Below are 17794 nucleotides of genomic sequence, written 5' to 3'. Positions count from 1 at the left end.
CCCCCTGACCTCGGCTGACCAGCCCTCTGAGCTTTACAATGTATTGGAATGCATTGACCTTATAAGGAGTTATATCCCCCCCCCTCTGGGCAGTGTAACCCTATATCGTTTGTGGGTGGGTTAAAGCTTGACCGGATGTAGGTAACGTGAGACATTGGAATGCAGCCATGCGGCTGGAGAGGACAAAGAGTAATAAAGGACCGGAGGGAGAGGAGAAGTCTGAAATGAGCTGTCCTCCGTCCATGGAAATATTGCTGGCTTCTGCGTCTTTATTTTATGCCAAAAAAGCACCATTGTAACGGCTGGCTCTGACATGTTTTTATGTTGTAACATTCCTGACACCTGTGGGTGTAGGGACTAGGCACCAACTCTTAAAGCCCATGGGGTCTTTGTCCCCCAATAAAATATTTGAGGGGGCCACTCCCAGGGTTTTTCCCCCCAAACACAACCTTTTATTCTTCCACAACTAGCCATACATTTTCTCTTTGAATTTTCCCTCTATAAATAAATAAATAAATAAATAAATAATGTACAAAGGTCACAACAAAATCAAAATACAAGAAAATACAAAAGTGGACAGGTCCCATATTTGCAAGCCAAACGCAAAAGTTGCTTTGAAGCAGGGTTTCCCAAACTTTGGTTCCCAGCAGCTCCTGGACTACAGTTTCCGTTATCCCTTCCCATTAGTCCTGCTAGCTAGCGATGATGGGAGTTGTAGTCCAAAAACAGCTGGAGACCCATGTTTGCTCTAAAGGGAAGGTAGGCTGGCCCTGTGACACCCTCTGCTGGCTAAATGAAATTTATAGATCACAAAACTGAAGTTTATCGGCACTTGAACCTCTAGGGAGCTTCTAGGTGTTTTCTGCACCACCTAGAGTACCCACAGAATTGTGGCTTCTACTGACAACACACATAGGAGAACAAATGAAAGACAAACACAATGGACAGGAAAAATCCTTGAAAGGATGATACCAAATGGACACAGGTAGGGGAGATGGAATGCTAGAAGTGTTCTCTGGGGCAAGGGGAGCTGCTGGAAATTGAACTATGGGCTCAAAATATTACTTTTTTAAAAAAACCACTGCCTTTATAGGCATTGCCATTCAAATGATGTGCATGTATCATTCCATACCTGGAATGGTATCAAGAGGGTGTTGCGTTATCTGCAGGATACCAAGGATTTCTGTCTCAAGCTGTCAGCTAAGGGTGATGGCTAGCTGATGTGCTGGACAGATAGCAATTAGGCGAATCTGGCTAACAGGAAGTCCGCATCTGGGATGGTGGTAAGGTTTGGGGACTCTTTGGTTGGGTGGAAGTCCCGGTGTGCTGGTCCTGGGGGTTAATCAAGAGGCAAGGTCTAAGTCCAGTCCGTGGTTGATGAAGCAATATGAAGGCAGTCCCTTAAAGTTGAAGCTGTGTGCAGGGCAGGGACTGTCAGCTACCAACGTTGCTCCCGCAACTTGGGACTGGGGCTGGCTGCCTTTTATATGTCCCGAGTCATAGGGCGGCCCTGATCCTCAAAAGACTCGCCTCTCCTGGCCAGGAGGCGAGCACTCTTCCTGCGGGAACTTAGTTCCCTCTGCCTCTCTGCCCTAAGCCTCTGCAGCTCAGGAGAGGCTGGAGGGTTACCGGACCCAGAGGCAACCCCAGCTTCCTCTGACGGGGCTGAGAGTGGAGCACCTGCAGGCAGTGGGTCCTCCATCACCTCAGGAGCCAGAGCAGACTCAGCTGGTGCCTGCACCTGAGGATCCAGCACAGGTGAGGACCCTTCAGGCTCATGCCCCAACCCTGGCTCATCTGCTTCTGGAGGCGGGGAATCCTGTGTAGGTTGGGATTCCTCAGGTTCATCATCTGAATCCGAATCCCAGGCCATCACACCCGGAAGCAAAGTCTTATTGCGCTTTCCTTTACTGAAGCTGAATTCAGTGCGCTGTCTGAGCTTTGCAGGGAATATGAATTCTATGTTTGTTTGGTTCAAGAAATCTGCAGGTATTGTTGTTTGCCCATCACGGTGTGGGAGGACAATCAACCCTGTCTGAAGTTGGCAGAGTCTGGGCAGTTTAAGGCCAGAACCAAACACCTAGACATCCGTTTCCAGAATGTGTGTCAGAGTATCCAGTTAGGCTTGGTGAGATTGCAGTACTGTCCAAGCCAGAAGAACCTGGCAGATGGGGACATGAAACCTTTGAGCTTTCAGCATCATGGGGAGTTCTGTAAAGGTCTGTGTTTGGGGTAAGTGGTGAAACTTACGAGCCCCCAGCAGTGCAGGACGAGAGGGGGTGTGATGGGGAATCAGAGCTTATAGGCTTAACAGCTCAGAACCCATCGTCCTGCCTGTTCTGGGGAGGAGCTGTCTCCAACTTCTGGAGAAGCTGTTTCTTTGTTCTGTCTGACTTGCTTTTGCTGCCAAGCAAGGAAGCAAGATAACTGCTGTCTCGGATGGTTTGTTTATTTTTACTGTTCTGCTGTAAATAAAGCTGCTAGTTTAGAACAACAGCATGTGGACTCTTTATCTTCTGCAAGCTTATACACTAAGCGGCTTGTGCTGTGCACACTGCTACAAGTCGAGAAAGCTGAATGGAACACAGGGAAGTGTGCCAGACTCCACAACACTTTGCACCTCCAAGGAGTCTTCACCCAACTGGTGGATCAGACCCTTCTTGATGTAAATATGGTGAACCAGTTCCATCTTCCACAAAGGTTTGCCTTAGCCTTTGTACTGGAACAGCTAGTGACCACATCTGCGCAGATCATCCTGGCGTTTGGACTCTGCCCAAACTTCTCACAGGAAAAACTTTCCACTGCTTCAAACACAGCAGTGCCACCTGCTGGTTGCAGTGATGGTTGGGATGACGTGGCAGCCAACTCCCCTAGCTCCTCCTGCTTTGGAGATTTCACCCCCTGAACAGGAAACACCCCCCTCGTGCTCTCTTCCTCCAAAAGCCTCCCTTTTGTGGAGCTTTCGGTTTCAGGAACACATCCCTGCATGGTCTGGGATACTGTTTCAGCTTTCCCCGGGGTGTAACCTCTGGCAGACTGCTCAGCAGCCCCCACCATCTTGAAGTGTCCATCATGTGATGCAGCTTTAATTCTTAGTACACCAGTCACCTAAAATTGCTGATGTGTTAACCAAGCTAAATCTGATGGGTGCTAACCCTGTAGACACACCAATGACAACAGGTTATCAGGTAGATGACACTGGAGGAGCATTTTCTGGCACTACACTGTACAGAAGTGTGGTAGGCAAACTAAATTTCATTGCCAGATGTTCAAGACATGACATTGCAGTTAGCTGTAACTTGCTAAGCAGACAAGTCAACAATCCTACTGTTAAGGATTGGAAAGCTCTGAAACACATAGCACACTATTTGAAAGGCACTATGCATTACAGACTGACATTTAACAATCAGAAGTCTGGTGGTCTTGAGATATTTGCTGATACGAGTTTTGGAAGTGACACTGCAGACGGGAAAAGCACATATGGAGTTTGCTATATGTACAACCAGGGTCTATTTGATTGATCGTGCATGAAGCAAACAACAGTAGTTTAAGTTCTTGTGAAGCTGAACTGAATGCATTGTTTTATTCACTTCTGGATTGTGAATGGTTGTTACAGTTGTGTAAAGACATGAGAATTCCTGTCAAATGTCCAATTCAGATTATGACTTCTGAAGGTTGTAAGCAAAGCACAAAGCACTTGCAATTGAAGCTGCAACATACTAGAGAATGTGTTGAGAAAGGACTCGTAACGGTGTCCTACATGCCAGGTAATGAAATTCCTGCTGATTTATTGTCCAAGGTTGTTCCGAAGGATCAACACTGTACCTATGTACAGAAATTAGGTTTGTACTGATAATGTACTGACACGCTGCCCAGTGGTGTTCACAGAAAGGGGGAAGATGTTAGTTTCTGTTTCTCACTGCAGCTGTGTGGAGTCCCAGGACTCTGTTTAGATTCCAGAGACCTTGCAGTCTCACGGGAAAGGGAGGCAGGATGTGACGTTAGTGATTTCCTGTTTCCTTTGTTCCTTTGTTCAGTTGCTCTCTGCTTTCATAAAGAGAGGATGTCTTTTCTGTTCTGCATAGTTTAGAAATAAAACTCTTTATAATGTAGCCAAACCTCGCGTCTCTTCCCTGTGCTGGGAACCCTGCTGGATAGAATGTGCTTGAGGCCTTATCAAAGGCTCAGGTCACTAAACACGTCGGAGGCGATTTCAAAGGCTCAGCTCGGAGGAAGATGAGGCCTTATCAGCTTGGCCGAGCGAAGATTCTGACAAAGATTCAAAAAATGTTTAGGGGTCTGTGTACCCCCAGGAAAAAAGCACTGGATCTAGCCATCATCTTTCTTTTTTCTTTTACAAACATTTTATTGGTTTTGAATGAATCATAGAATTATAGAGTTGAAAGGGACCCCAAGGGACATCTAGTCCAACCCCCCGAATGCAAGAAACTCAGCTAAAGCATTCATGACAGAATGAACCACGCACATCACAAACACAATAACAACAGTTATGTAGAAGTGTCCATGTACTGTTCGAGTAGGAACCAAGACGGGTGACCAGTGGAATGAATAAATGTTTACTCCCAGCATCTAGTGCTTAAACCAAAGGGAAGCACTATCTCCATATTAATGCACTGGAAAGGGGGTGGGGTGGGGAGACCGCCTGTCTAAAGGAAGAAGAAGAAGAAGAAGAAGAAGAAGAAGAAGAAGAAGAAGAAGAAGAAGAAGAAGAGGAGGAGGAGGAGGAGGAGGAGTTTGGATTTGATATCCCGCTTTATCACTAACCTAAGGAGTCTCAAAGCTGCTCACAATCTCCTTTCCCTTCCTCCCCCACCACAAACACTCTGTAAGTTGAGTGAGGCTGAGAGACTTCAGAGAAGTGTGAGTAGCCCAAGGTCACCCAGCAGCTGCATGTGGAGGAGCGGGGAAGTGAACCCGGTTCACCAGATTACGAGTCCACCGCTCTTAACCACTACACCACGCTGGCTGATGTTGTTTCATTCCCCCTCTTTTTTTGTTAGAGTGTATATTAATTTCCCAATAAAAAACCTCCAACTAACATATCAAATCATAATCCAATAAAAATAAAAAACTAAAATTAAAAAGATCAAATTGTCTTCCGAATTGTAATTTTGATTTTACGACTTCCCATACCCTGAACCTCGAAGCATATCCAAATCTCAGTCCTGCTTCTCATTTCATTCCCCTTCTAACAACTCTGCTGTGTTGTGTCAAATGTCCATACAGATTTATATGCCATCTTTGATCAATCCTGCCTGCAGTTGTTGGTCCACCCTGAAGCTCGAAATGCCTCATGGAATCATAGAATCATAGAGCTGGAAGGAAACCCCAGGGGTCACCCAGCCCAACCTCATGCATTGTTGGAATCGCTGCTGAACAATCCCTGGTGGGTGGTCCTCCGACCTCTGTTTAAAAATCTCCAACGAAGGAGAGTCCACCACCTTCTGCAGTAGTTTGTTCCCCCATCAAACTGCTCTTACTGTCAGAAAGTTCCTCCAAATGTTTAGTTGGAGTCTTCTTTCATGCCATTTGAATCCAACCTTCTGGAGAAGCAGGATATAAACTTGCTCCATCTTCCATGTGACAGCCGTTCAGATAGTTTAATATGGCTATCATATCCTCTTTTCCAGGTTAAACATACCAAATTGCCTCAGCCATTCCTCATAAGGCTTGATTGTTCTCCTGTTATATACATTCCAGAGTTAGACAAAAAAGATTCATACACTTTCTGATAATGAAGTCCCTCCTGCTTCCATAAAATATTGCCTATAAATGATCATACCTGAGCTATCTGGAGCCAGTCATACTGAGGACCCCTCAACTGGATTCACAAAGGTTATTATAAGATGGGTCGGCACCACTCAATAAGGTCCTGAACATAGAACAACCCCCTGGATGTCCACCCCTTGTACTGGAGATATTTGTTTTGATCATGAAAATCCAGAAATGGAATTAGTGGAGATTTCTGAGGACCTACAGTATTCCTCCATCTCTTCCATGTTTCTCAGGTTGCACACAGAAATGACATACCCTGTTTTTTGCACCATAACACTCACTTTTTTCCTCCTAGAAAGTAAGGGGAAATGTCTGTGCGTGTTATGGAGCGAATACCTATGGGTGGCGGGGGGGATCTGCTGCAGTCGTGAGCAGAGGATCCATGGTTCCCCTTCCTTCCCTCCTCCGTGGTTACAAAGCATGGATCCACATGGATCCTCGGGATTTTTGCATTGGACTACTCCAAACTCACTGTCAGATCACATGTCTGTGGCCACAGCATGAACCACAAAAATCATACATCCACTATTTCATTTAGAATATTTTTTTTCTTGTTTTCCTCCTCTAAAAACTACGTGCGTGTTATGGTCTGGTGCGTGTTATAGAGCGAAAAATACGGTATTTATATTGCTCTGTATGTAATACTGTAATAGACTGTTTTAACAAATGATGGTCAAGTTTCTTTCCTAATTTTAATCATATCTCTGGCCTAATAAAATCTGGAACTTTTGATGTCATGTTATTCTGGGTTTCCAGTCCTGAAAAAGCAGGGATTTATTCAGTGGTGGTGACCCTTTTTCAGCCTCAGGGTCATGTTTTCTTATCAAAAGCTTTCTGGGAGCCACATCCCAGAGGTGGGTGTGGCAAAATGGGTGTGGTCAGACATATACCCCTCTTCATCCAGGCAACCAAGAACAGTTGTCATAGTTCCAAGACAGATGGCAGTTGGGTAAAATCACTTGGGGAGAGTGCAGAATGGGGCCAATGAGGGAAGTGGCCTGGGCAGGGTCCTGAGGGCAAGACAGAGCTGCCAGGAGGCCTGTACAGTGGTACCTCTGGTTATGAACGCTTTTGTTTACGAACGCTTCTGGTTACGAACTCCGCTAACCCTGAAGTAGCTGCTTCTGGTTGTGAACTTTGCCCCAGGGTGTGAATGGAAATTGTGCACAGGTGGTGTGTGCGCAGTGAGAGGCCCCATTAGCGAAAGCGCGCCTCAGGATAAGAGGCTTAAGAACGGACCTCCGGAACGAATTAAGTTCGTAACCAGAGGTACCACTGTATTGAGTTTCCAGGTATGAGGTTGGGGGGGGGGAATTCTCCTTGTGGTTTCAAGAACGGAGCCTCATACTAAATCCCCAATCAGTAGGACTTCATTCAGTAATGCATTACATTTCTATTAGGACACAGACTATACAGCATAGGCAAAGTATGCATAATCTTAGCTGTTCATCCTTTACCCAACCACTTTCTGCCTCGTCTGCACTTCACCATCTCTCATCAAGCCATAGTTCATGAAAAACCACTAACCCAACCCATTTGATTTTAGTATCTGTGTCAGAACCCTCCTTGTACCTTATCTGGAGTTGTTTTTCTCTTAAACAATCGGCCATTAATTTCCCCTTTAACTAGTTTTTACTAGTCTTGTGGTCAGTTCCCATTCCTGTGTATGTTACGCTGGCCTCACTTATTAATGGGCCTAACCTGGGTCTTTTTTTCGGCCAGAACTTGCTGGAACTCAGTTCTGGCCCCTCTTGGGTGGGTGCCATTGCCATCCTAAGAAAACGAGGGAGGTATTCTGAAACTTCTTTTTTCTAGAAAAATAGCAGAAAAATAGCACTGGACCTAACAGTTGCCCTACCTCAGTTCCCCATTCTTTAAAAAAATAAAAATCTGACCATTTATATTCATCAATGCATACAGGTATCACACTGTTTTATTCTCTGCCTGCCAACCCACCTATCTGGTATTCCTGCTCTGCCCATCACAGGATTCTCTGTGAATTCCCTCTAGCTGTGAAGCTGTTGTCTCTTTCAAGCTACCTTCTGTTCCACTCTTCCCAAGTCTGCTGGAGATGTAGAATGATAGAGAATCCTAAGGCTGGAGGTGGGATTGGGGTCCGCTCTCCACAGTCCCCCTGACTCTGTAACCTTGGAAGAGATGCTCCAGGTCTGGGCAGTTTGGATGCCATGGGAATTGGGATGGAACAAAGCTCTTTCTACAGTGAAACAACCCCTGAGATGTCCACCCTAGCGCTTCCACAGAAACACTATACATTTTATTTATATCCCGCCCTCCCCAGCTGAAGCCGGGCTCAGGGCGGCTAACAACAATAAAACAGTACAACGGTACAACACAACACAACACAACACTCTAAAACCATTCCCCCCCCTCATGACATCGTGTTGCACAAGCACCGTCTCTCCACCCCCGCACCACTGCCCCTCATAGGATGATCCCGACGGGAACCCCTTCGACTTTCATCGAGATGGAACCCCAAGGAGCCACGCACGACCCGGATCTTAGGTATGGCACATCAGACTTTTACTAAGCTTGTGCGGAGAAAAGGATTGCGCGGTGTCCTCCCTCGCAATCTTATCTCCGAAGGGGGGAACTGTAGCAGGAGATCCCCCCCTTCATGACATCGTGTTGCACAAGCACCACACACACGCACACACCATTCCCCAAGCCTGGAGATGTCCCTTCTAGAGGGGCATCACCCCAAAGAGCGATAGCCTTCTGTAAATAAGGAAGCGCTAACCCCTTTATTTTCTATGAATTTTCTTACAATGCTCCACTTCGCCCTATCCTTATCATGAGTAGACCGGCCGCCCAAACTCTGGGTCAGTAGGCTGCCGTTTCAGCCAATCAGCGTTACCAAACAGCGTCTCAGGGTCAGGGGCCAGTCTGGGCCAAAACGGCCCTCAGCTGCCCCCACCACAGAGTCCCTGGCTCTCGTCTATATTATTGCACTTTATGTGTTGTTTATGTGCAAGATAAACATTTGATATTGTGATAAGACTATATAGAAGAGTATTGTTTATGTGACTGCACACCCGGTTACGTCTTGTGTGTTTGTCCATTCCAGGAACAGCATTCCTGACCCAGATTTTCACAGGAAGTCCCTAAGATGATTCCCCTTTCAAACAGGATACGTGAATCTAAGCCAGTAGGGTACTCCTCTCTGGCAGACGGACAACCCCGTCCCCAAAGCCCCTCCCTCCCCCACTTCCCCATGGGGGTCCCCCACACCACCCACCACTCATCAGGATGGCTTTGGCCATCTCCTGCTTGGAGCCATTCTGGGGCCCCTGAGCTGAGCTGCCTGGCAGTTCTGGATCACCTGCAGCAGGTACAGCTGATCTTCCTCCAGCAGCTGAAAGGCAAAAGTCAGGCTGTCAGTTCCTCACGAAGGGAGGGCTTCTCCACATCCGAGAGCGCAGAGTGGGGGGCAAGGAGGGCAGCTCTGAGTCCCTGCTCTGGTTCTCTCCAATACTCACCTCTGGGAGAGGGATGTGCAACCGACAGCACATCTGCAAAGAGAAGGACATGGGGACAGGTGAGTCCGTCCCTGAGCACCTGGCAAGGCTATTCCAAGAGTTTTCCCCTGGGTTCCAAGTCCTACGGCAGGGAAGGAGGGACATCCCAAGCCTTGGGGACCAATCCTGGCCTCCTTCAACCAGAATGTGGCTCCCCAGGCTAACAAGATGGTCAATATCCGGTTCCACTCCACCCTTTCAAAATGTAAATCTCAAAACAGATCCCAACTTTCAGAGCATGTAAACCACATGAGTGGAAAGACTTCTGCTCCACTCACAGAAATAGGACTATGCTTCCTTCTCCCACCCTTGAAGTAAACGTCTATGTAACGAAAGAGAATTGACCCAAGTCTGCCTTCCTCTGCCAACCTCAGCTTCACTCTTCAAGCCAAAAGACAACACTTCCTGTAGTGATCGGGTGGGATTGCTATGAGGATTTATAACAAATATAGAGTAAGCCATCTGTGTCAGCAATGAAAGCATTGCGTTGACTGGGTTTAAACAATTTTCATATGATTCTTGATCAGTCCACTCCTCTGCATCCCTGTTCCATTTCTCTTTCTTCACAAGTCATGTACCCACTTAGACAGGCAGGCGTCCTGGGTCATCAGAGACAGTGGGCAGTTTCTTTGCTGTAGCTTTTCTGATATGTTAATCTTAGGCTGTTAATCTTAGGGCCAGGAAACAGGTCTCACATAAAGGTGATAATGATTGTTGTCCTCCTGGCCATCCTTCTTATCATATGTATTGATTGTTTAGGACCCACTTGGGCAGGGGTACAGACGTTTGGTCTGTAACACGTGGATCATCAGTCTGCATCTCATGTGTTCTGTGTTTTAAAGGTCTCTGAGATCTCTTGATGAAGGGAGGGAGATGCTCAGAGTCCAGCCAAGAGCCTCACCCCCAAAAGGATATCTGGGCATTGGCATAGCCAGGGGGGCAGCTGCCCCCCTTAATCCATTAAAAATAATAAGAATCTGAGGTTCTGCCAAGCGAGAGAGGGCTGAGCTGGGTGGACTCGGCTTTGCAAGGGTTAAAGGGAAGTGAGCTGCCTTCCTAGAGAGGACAGGAAGCAAGGGGGGCAGGTCCTCCAGAGCCAAGGCCCCTCCCTCCCAGTCTTTTCCTGCTAGGAAGGGGGGGTGTTGCTTTGTGTCTCTGCTGCAAGGGCTGCCTCGCTGCAGACTTCCGGTCGGCGCCAGTGTTAATGGCGGTCCTCTCTCCGAGCTCCGGAGGAGGACGGCTCTGCGAGTTCGGGTCTGACCCGCTACGGCAAGCGGGGGACCCCTAAAATCACAGGCGCGGACGCCTGTGAACAAGGAGATTTGGTGGGCACCAGAAGCGCCCCTCTTTACCGCAGAAAGAGCCTTTTTAAAGGCTCCGGAACGACATCGGGGGAGCACGGTGCTGAGAATCGCTACCCAGCCCGCAGGGTGAAGCCGCGTCGCCATTAGCGGAGAGCGCCGATTCCTTCCTGCAAATTCAGGACTGAAAAAACCCGTGAGTAAGACTGAACGTCTATTTGGAACTAAAGCTTAATTCTGAAAATTGGCTGAAGACGCGGAAGGTAAAAAGTAAGGAAGTCTGCCTTTCCCCGACTGCATGATAGCTGAAGCAACAAAATTTTTAAGCCTGCATCCGTAAGAGACATTGATTTTGACTATTTAAACCTGACATTTGGACTTCAGACCTCCCCTCTAGCTAGCAGGGCAGAGGGGAGGAAAAAGGGACATTAAGAGCTGCACGATTTATTTAAAAGGAAAAGTCCTCTGCTGCCTCAATAACCTGAAACGGACTGCCATTTAAGAGAACAGGCACTGAACTGACTCTAAACTTTTCTAAACTTTTGTGAAAGTTACAAGGTTGAAGTTTTGCTTGATACAAAGTTCTGGGACTTGGCTGTTACAGTATACCTGAGTAAGCTGAGACAGTATCTATTGGAAAAGTGCTGCAATACAATTTTATAAGCCTCCTGATATACATGTTTTAAATTTTCTTTGTCTTCGTACTTGGACATTTTGATTTGCTCCCCCTAGAGGGTAAAGTAAGACTAGGATAGTGGATTTTTCCATCAGGAAACTGCTCCCGTGGGAAACGACCTTGAGGACATGAGTGCGCCAGCAGAAGAGATAACTACAAGAGCCAAGGCTAAACAGCATCAACACCAGCAACAGCAACAGCAACAAAAGAAGAGAGGCTCGATTACAGGCGTAACTTCTACAGGCATAACTCCTACAGGAACAACAGGATAAGAAAAAGTGACACCCGTTTCCATGGACGCAGTGACACAAGCTCTACTTAAGATAAACCAATCCTTGGAGACTCTAACAAAGCAGAGTTCAGAAAATACACAGAAATTATCAGAATTAACAGAATCTTTTAACAAGCTGGCTCAAGAAAATTCTGCAACACGTAAAATCGCAGAAGAAGCTAAAACCATCGCCGGAGAGACTCAAGAGAAATTAGAACCGATTGCCAAAAAGATGTATGACCATGATGCAACTCTGGCTTTGTGGGAACTACAGAGAAAAGAGAGAAATTTGAAATTGCGATCAATTCCAGAGAACGAAGGAGACAATCTTGTGGACTTCCTAACGCAAGAGTTTGCTGATTGTTGGGAAGACTTAGAGGAGGACGAATTTAAGATTACAACAGCGTTCAGACTGGGTAAAAGACAGAACAGAAAGACACTGAGGGACTGTTTGATTACCCTTAGATCGAAGGAAGAAAGAGATAAAATATTAAGACTACACTTCGAAAAGGCTTTGCAAATTGAAAATTCATCTATACAGATCTTTAAAGATATTCCCAAACATATTTTGGATTTGAGAGCTTTCTACAAGGATTTGGTTTATCTGTTGAAGAAGAACACTATCCTCTTTAGGTGGGAATTTCCACAGGGACTGTCTTTTGACTACAAGGGAAAGAAGGTGAAAATAAAGACGATACAGGATAAAGAGAGGTTCTTGGAAAGAAATCGAGAGGACTTACAGAAGGGAACTGTGGATCCAATTGCAGAACAGAGGAGAGCATTAGACATTCTGAACCTATCGTTTGGACAGAGCCTACCACCAACAGAGGAAGAACAACAACTTGGAGCTGTTGGAGGAGTATCAGAAAAATAACAAGATGGCCCTGCAATTCCTTAGTTGGAATTGTAATGGGCTCAACATGCCTTTGAGGAGACGACAAGTTTTCCATATTTTGAACAGAGAACAACTGGATTTGATATGCCTACAAGAAACCCATATAACCAGAGCCCACAGGAGACTACTCATAAACAAAAGACTGGGACAAGAATTTATTTCGTCGGATAAAGTTTAAAAAAGAGGAGTTGTGATTTATGTAAAAGAGAAGTGGACCCCAAAAATGATGTTTAAAGACGAACAAGGAAGATATCTGGCAGTTGAGATACAAGTACAAGGAGAAAAATTTTTGATAGTTGGGATTTATGCACCAAACGAAGGCAAGGCAGAATTTTTCAAGAAACTCCATGAAACTTTGATGGACTATTTGGATTACAATATGATAATTATGGGAGATATGAATGGTGTGGTCTCTACAAATATGGACAAGGCACAAAGATTGACAGTTACCAAGGAAGGGAGACTTCCGAAGACCTTTTTTGAAATGACGGAAAATACGGACTTAATAGACATATGGAGAACAAGGAACCCTCTTGAGAGAGAGGGAACCTTTTTCTCCCAAGCAATGATGACCTGGACCAGAATTGATCAAATTTGGGTTACTAGTGGAATGGCTCCAAAGATTAAGAAGGTAGAAATCTTCCCAAAAACCTGCTCCGACCATAACGCCGTGAAGATGGAAATGAAACTTACAGCAACTGGTCAGTTTAGATGGAGGATGAATGACACCCTGTTTCGAGATAAGGAGATCCACATGAAGGCCCAAAAAACCTTAAAGGACTATTTTGAAATAAATCTAAAGGGCGATGTGGAAAAGAGAGTGATCTGGGACGCAAGTAAAGCTGTGATGCGAGGTTTTTTGATTCAACAAAATTCAATAAGGAAGAGAAAGCAGAATGAGAAAAAGGAAAAGATTTTGGAAAAGATAAAGGAAGGAGAGAAAAAATTAAGATCAAAACCAAAGTCCCAGGAGATATTGAGAGAGATTAAGTTATATCAAACACAATATATGGAATTGATGAATCAAGAGATAGAATGGAAGATAAAGCAAATGAAACAAAAGACATTTGAATCGGCAGATAAATGTGGCAAACTTTTGGCATGGCAACTGAAGAAAAGGCAGAAACTAAATACAGTTACAAGCCTAGAAGTGGATGGAAAGAACATATCTAAACCTAATGAGATTAGAAATTGCTTTCTGAGTTATTTTAAAAAACTTTATTCTCAAGGATCACAAAATGAAGAAGATATAGATAAATTCCTTGATAAATATGGATTACAAAAAATCTCTCATCAGAGCAAGGTGGACTTGAACCAGAGAATAACAGAACAAGAGATAGAGGGCGCCATTCAGAACATGCAATTGGGCAAATCTCCAGGGCCAGATGGATTGACTTCCAGATATTACAAATCTCTGAAGGAGTGGTTAATTCAACCGTTAAAGGAAGTTTGCAATGAGATTTTAGAGGGAAAAAAGGCACCTGAATCGTGGAAAGAAGCGTATATCTCACTCATACCAAAGACAGAGACTGAAAAGACTCAACTGAAGAACTACCGCCCAATATCATTACTCAATATGGATTACAAAATTTTTGCAGACATTTTGGCAAAAAGATTTAAAAAATTGTTGATGGAGAGGATTCATAAGGACCAAGCAGGCTTTCTCCCAAAAAGACACCTATCAGACAATGTTAGGAATATAATAGATATCTTGGAAAAGTTAGAGGTGAACATAAATACCAAAGCAGTTTTGATATTTGTGGACGCGGAGAAAGCCTTTGACAATATTTCTTGGAGCTTTTTGAAAAAGAATCTTCATGGGATGGGGGTAGGGCAAGGATTTGAGAATGGTATGGGTGCAATATATTCTGAACAAAAAGCCAAGCTGATTGTAAATAATGTAATAACCGAGGAACTTAAGATAGAAAAAGGAACACGACAGGGGTGCCCAATTTCCCCACTGCTTTTTATTTCGGTTCTGGAGGTGTTGCTGAATATGATTAGAGATGACCAGCAGGTTAAAGGTGTACAGGTCGGAGCTAAACAATACAAGTTAAGAGCATTTGCAGATGACCTTGTATTGACTTTGCAAGAGCCAAACACTAGTACGAAAAGGGTGTTAGAAATAATTCAACAATTTGGCCAGGTAGCTGGATTTAAACTGAATAAACAAAAAACCAAAGTCTTAGGGAAAAACTTAACAGACATGGAAAAGGACAAGTTTCAAGAAGAGACAGGTTTGATGGTGGTTAAGAAGGTGAAATACTTAGGGGTATATTTGACATCTAAAAATCTGAATTTGTATAAGGATAACTATGAAAAATGCTGGTCAGAAATTAAAAAAGACTTAGAAATATGGTCAAATTTGAAATTGTCAATGTTAGGCCGAATTGCAGTTATTAAGATGAATGTATTGCCTAGAATGTTATTTTTGTTTCAAACCTTGCAGATTATTGACAAGATGGACTGTTTCAAGAGGTGGCAGAAAGACATTGCGAAATTTGTCTGGCAGGGCAAAAAGCCCAGAATAAAATTTAAAATACTTACAGATGCAAAAGAAAGAGGGGGATTTGCCTTGCCGGACTTAAAACTGTATTATGAAGCAGCAGCGTTTTGCTGGCTGAAAGAGTGGATGCTCCTCGAGAATACAGATATCTTGGATTTAGAAGGTTTTAATAATACATTTGGTTGGCATGCATATTTATGGTATGACAAAATCAAAGTGCATAGTGCCTTCAAAAATCACATTGTCAGAAAAGCGTTGTTTAATGTTTGGATAAGATATAAAGATTTGTTGGAAAACAAAACCCCTAGATCAGGGGTCTGCAACCTTTAAGACAAAAAGAGCCACTTGGACCCGTTTCCGAAAAAACAACAACAACTGGGAGCCGCAAAAACATTGCAACATTTAAAACAAATATAACACTGCATATATTGTTTCTGGCCTTAATGCTATATATACAGGATCGTGCAGTCAGCTGTCAATCTCAAGAAAAAAGGACAAATTAATAGCTAATTAAAATATTTAATTTACAACCAGGTAACCAGGTTAATGGGACTTTTGCTCCTGAACCTCAGTGCTCAGTGTCTGCACATCAGGGCTGTAAGACGTCACCTTCATTTTCACACAGGCTTGCAAGCTGTCATCTGTGAGGCGTGATCGGTGTTTGTTTTTAATATAGTTCATGTTGGAGAAGACCTGCTCACATACATATGTGAAAGAGACCACAAGGGCCATCGAGTCCAACCCCCTGCCAAGCAGGAAACACCATCAGAGCACTCCTGAGATATGGTTGTCAAGCCTCTGCTTAAAGACCTCCAAAGAAGGAGACTCCACCACACTCCTTGGCAGCAATTCACCAAACTTTCACCAAACTTTCCCCTGCTTAAGTTTAAAAAGGGGCTTCAAGCAACTAAAAAGGGGCTTCAGGCAACTAACTCCACGTGGAATTCCACGTGACCGCGACTGCATAATCAATGCCACAAAATGCCATAGAAAATTAATCAGGGCCCCAGTGTACCATAAATCATAAACAGTGCCTGATGTAAATAATAATTAATAATGAGGCATTCGTCATTATAAAAATACTGTATTTTTCGCCCCATGGGACGCTCCGTCCCATAGGACGCACCTAGGTTTTTTGGGGGGAAATAAAGGGAAAAAAATTTCCCTTTATTTCCCCCCCAACAGCAGGTCGGGGAAACCGAACCAGGTCGGGGAACAGCGGGATGGCGGCGCTGCGCCTCCCTGCTGTCCCCCGAGCTTGTGGGGCTGGCCGATGTCTGCCCCGCGCGAGGGGCGCTCTGCATCAGGGCGCCCCCCCTGCGGGGCGGCAGGCTGCTATCCGCAGCGTGGGGAGCCTTGCCGGGAAGTCCGGCAAGGCTCCCCACGCTGCGGATGTCTGCCTGGCGAGGGGGGCGCTCTGCTTTAGGGCGCCCCGCCCGCCCGCCAGGCGGCAGGCTGCTATCCGCAGCGTCGGGAGCCTTGCCGGGAAGTCTGGCAAGGCTCCCCACGCTGCGGATGTCTGCCTGGCGAGGGGGGCGCTCTGCTTTAGGGCGCCCCCCCTGCCGGGCGGCAGGCTGCTATCCGCAGCGTGGGGAGCCTTGCCGGGAAGTCCGGCAAGGCTCCCCACACTGCGGATGTCTGCCTGGCGAGGGGGGCGCTCTGCTTTAGGGCGCCCCGCCCGCCGGGCGGCAGGCTGCTATCCGCAGCGTGGGGAGCCTTGCCGGGAAGTCCAGCAAGGCTCCCCACGCTGCGGATGTCTGCCTGGCGAGGGGGGCGCTCTGGCCGGGCGGCAGGCTGCTCACCTCCGCCCCTCGCCTCCTCCCCTCGCCTCCTCCCCTCGCCACCGCCCCGGAGCCGCAGCAAAGGCTTTAAAGAGCCGCATGCGGCTCTGGAGCCGCAGGTTGCCGACCCCCGCCCTAGATGGTTGTCACCCTTGGAGGCTAAGGCATTGAAGAAAGTCAATATGGAGGTCGGATGGCCAAAGTATTGGGAGATTTTGGAACAAGATGGAGACAAATTGAAATTACAGAGTCATGAGAAAATGAAACCTAAAGTACGAGATTGGCTCCATTATTATCAAATAATGGAGGTCTATAAACAAGACAGGAAAATTGGCTTCCAGGTGGAAAAATCAAAATTAGAGACTGAACTGTTAGAACCCAATACTAAGAATTTGTCAAGAATGTATAATTTGCTGTTGAAATGGAATACACAAGATGAAACAGTTAAATCAGCCATGATTAAGTGGGCACAGGACATTGGTCATAACATTATGTTTGCTGACTGGGAAAGGTTGTGGAACACCGGTATTAAATTTACGGCATGTAATGCCTTAAAGGAAAATATTATGAAAATGATTTACAGGTGGTACATGACCCCAGTCAAGCTAGCAAAAATTTACCATTTGCCCGATAATAAATGTTGGAAATGTAAAGAAACTGAAGGTACTTTCTAACACCTTTGGTGGACATGCCCGAAGATTAAGGCTTTCTGGGAAATGATATATAATGAAATGAAAAAGGTACTTAAATGTACTTTCCCCAAGAAACCAGAGGCCTTTCTCTTGGGCATTGTCGGCCAATTGGTGGCAAAGAGGGACAGAACTTTCTTTATGTATGCAACAACAGCAGCAAGAATACTCATCGCAAAGTATTGGAAGACACAAGATCTACCCACCTTGGAAGAATGGCAGATGAAAGTGATTGAATATATGACATTGGCTGAGATGACTGGCAGAATCCGCGATCAGGAAAGAGAGACGGCGGAAGAAGAATGGAAGAAATTTAAAACTTATTTAAAGGACTATTATAAAC

At 45.4% G+C, this 17794-nt stretch overlaps 1 protein-coding gene across 1 annotated transcript in view; it reads left to right on the top strand.

The window, feature by feature from the left end:
* LOC309530352 (uncharacterized protein) overlaps positions 1–17794 on the top strand; it is a 302362-nt gene that overhangs the window by 83727 nt on the left and 200841 nt on the right. The gene's annotated exons all lie outside the window — the stretch shown is intronic.

The sequence above is a fragment of the Podarcis vaucheri genome (genome assembly GCF_965113315.1).
Source record: "Podarcis vaucheri genome assembly, chromosome: 4".
NCBI classification, from domain to species: domain Eukaryota; kingdom Metazoa; phylum Chordata; class Lepidosauria; order Squamata; family Lacertidae; genus Podarcis; species Podarcis vaucheri.
Note: the sequence above shows the minus strand (reverse complement) of the source record. Positions and strands in the feature narration are given on the sequence as shown.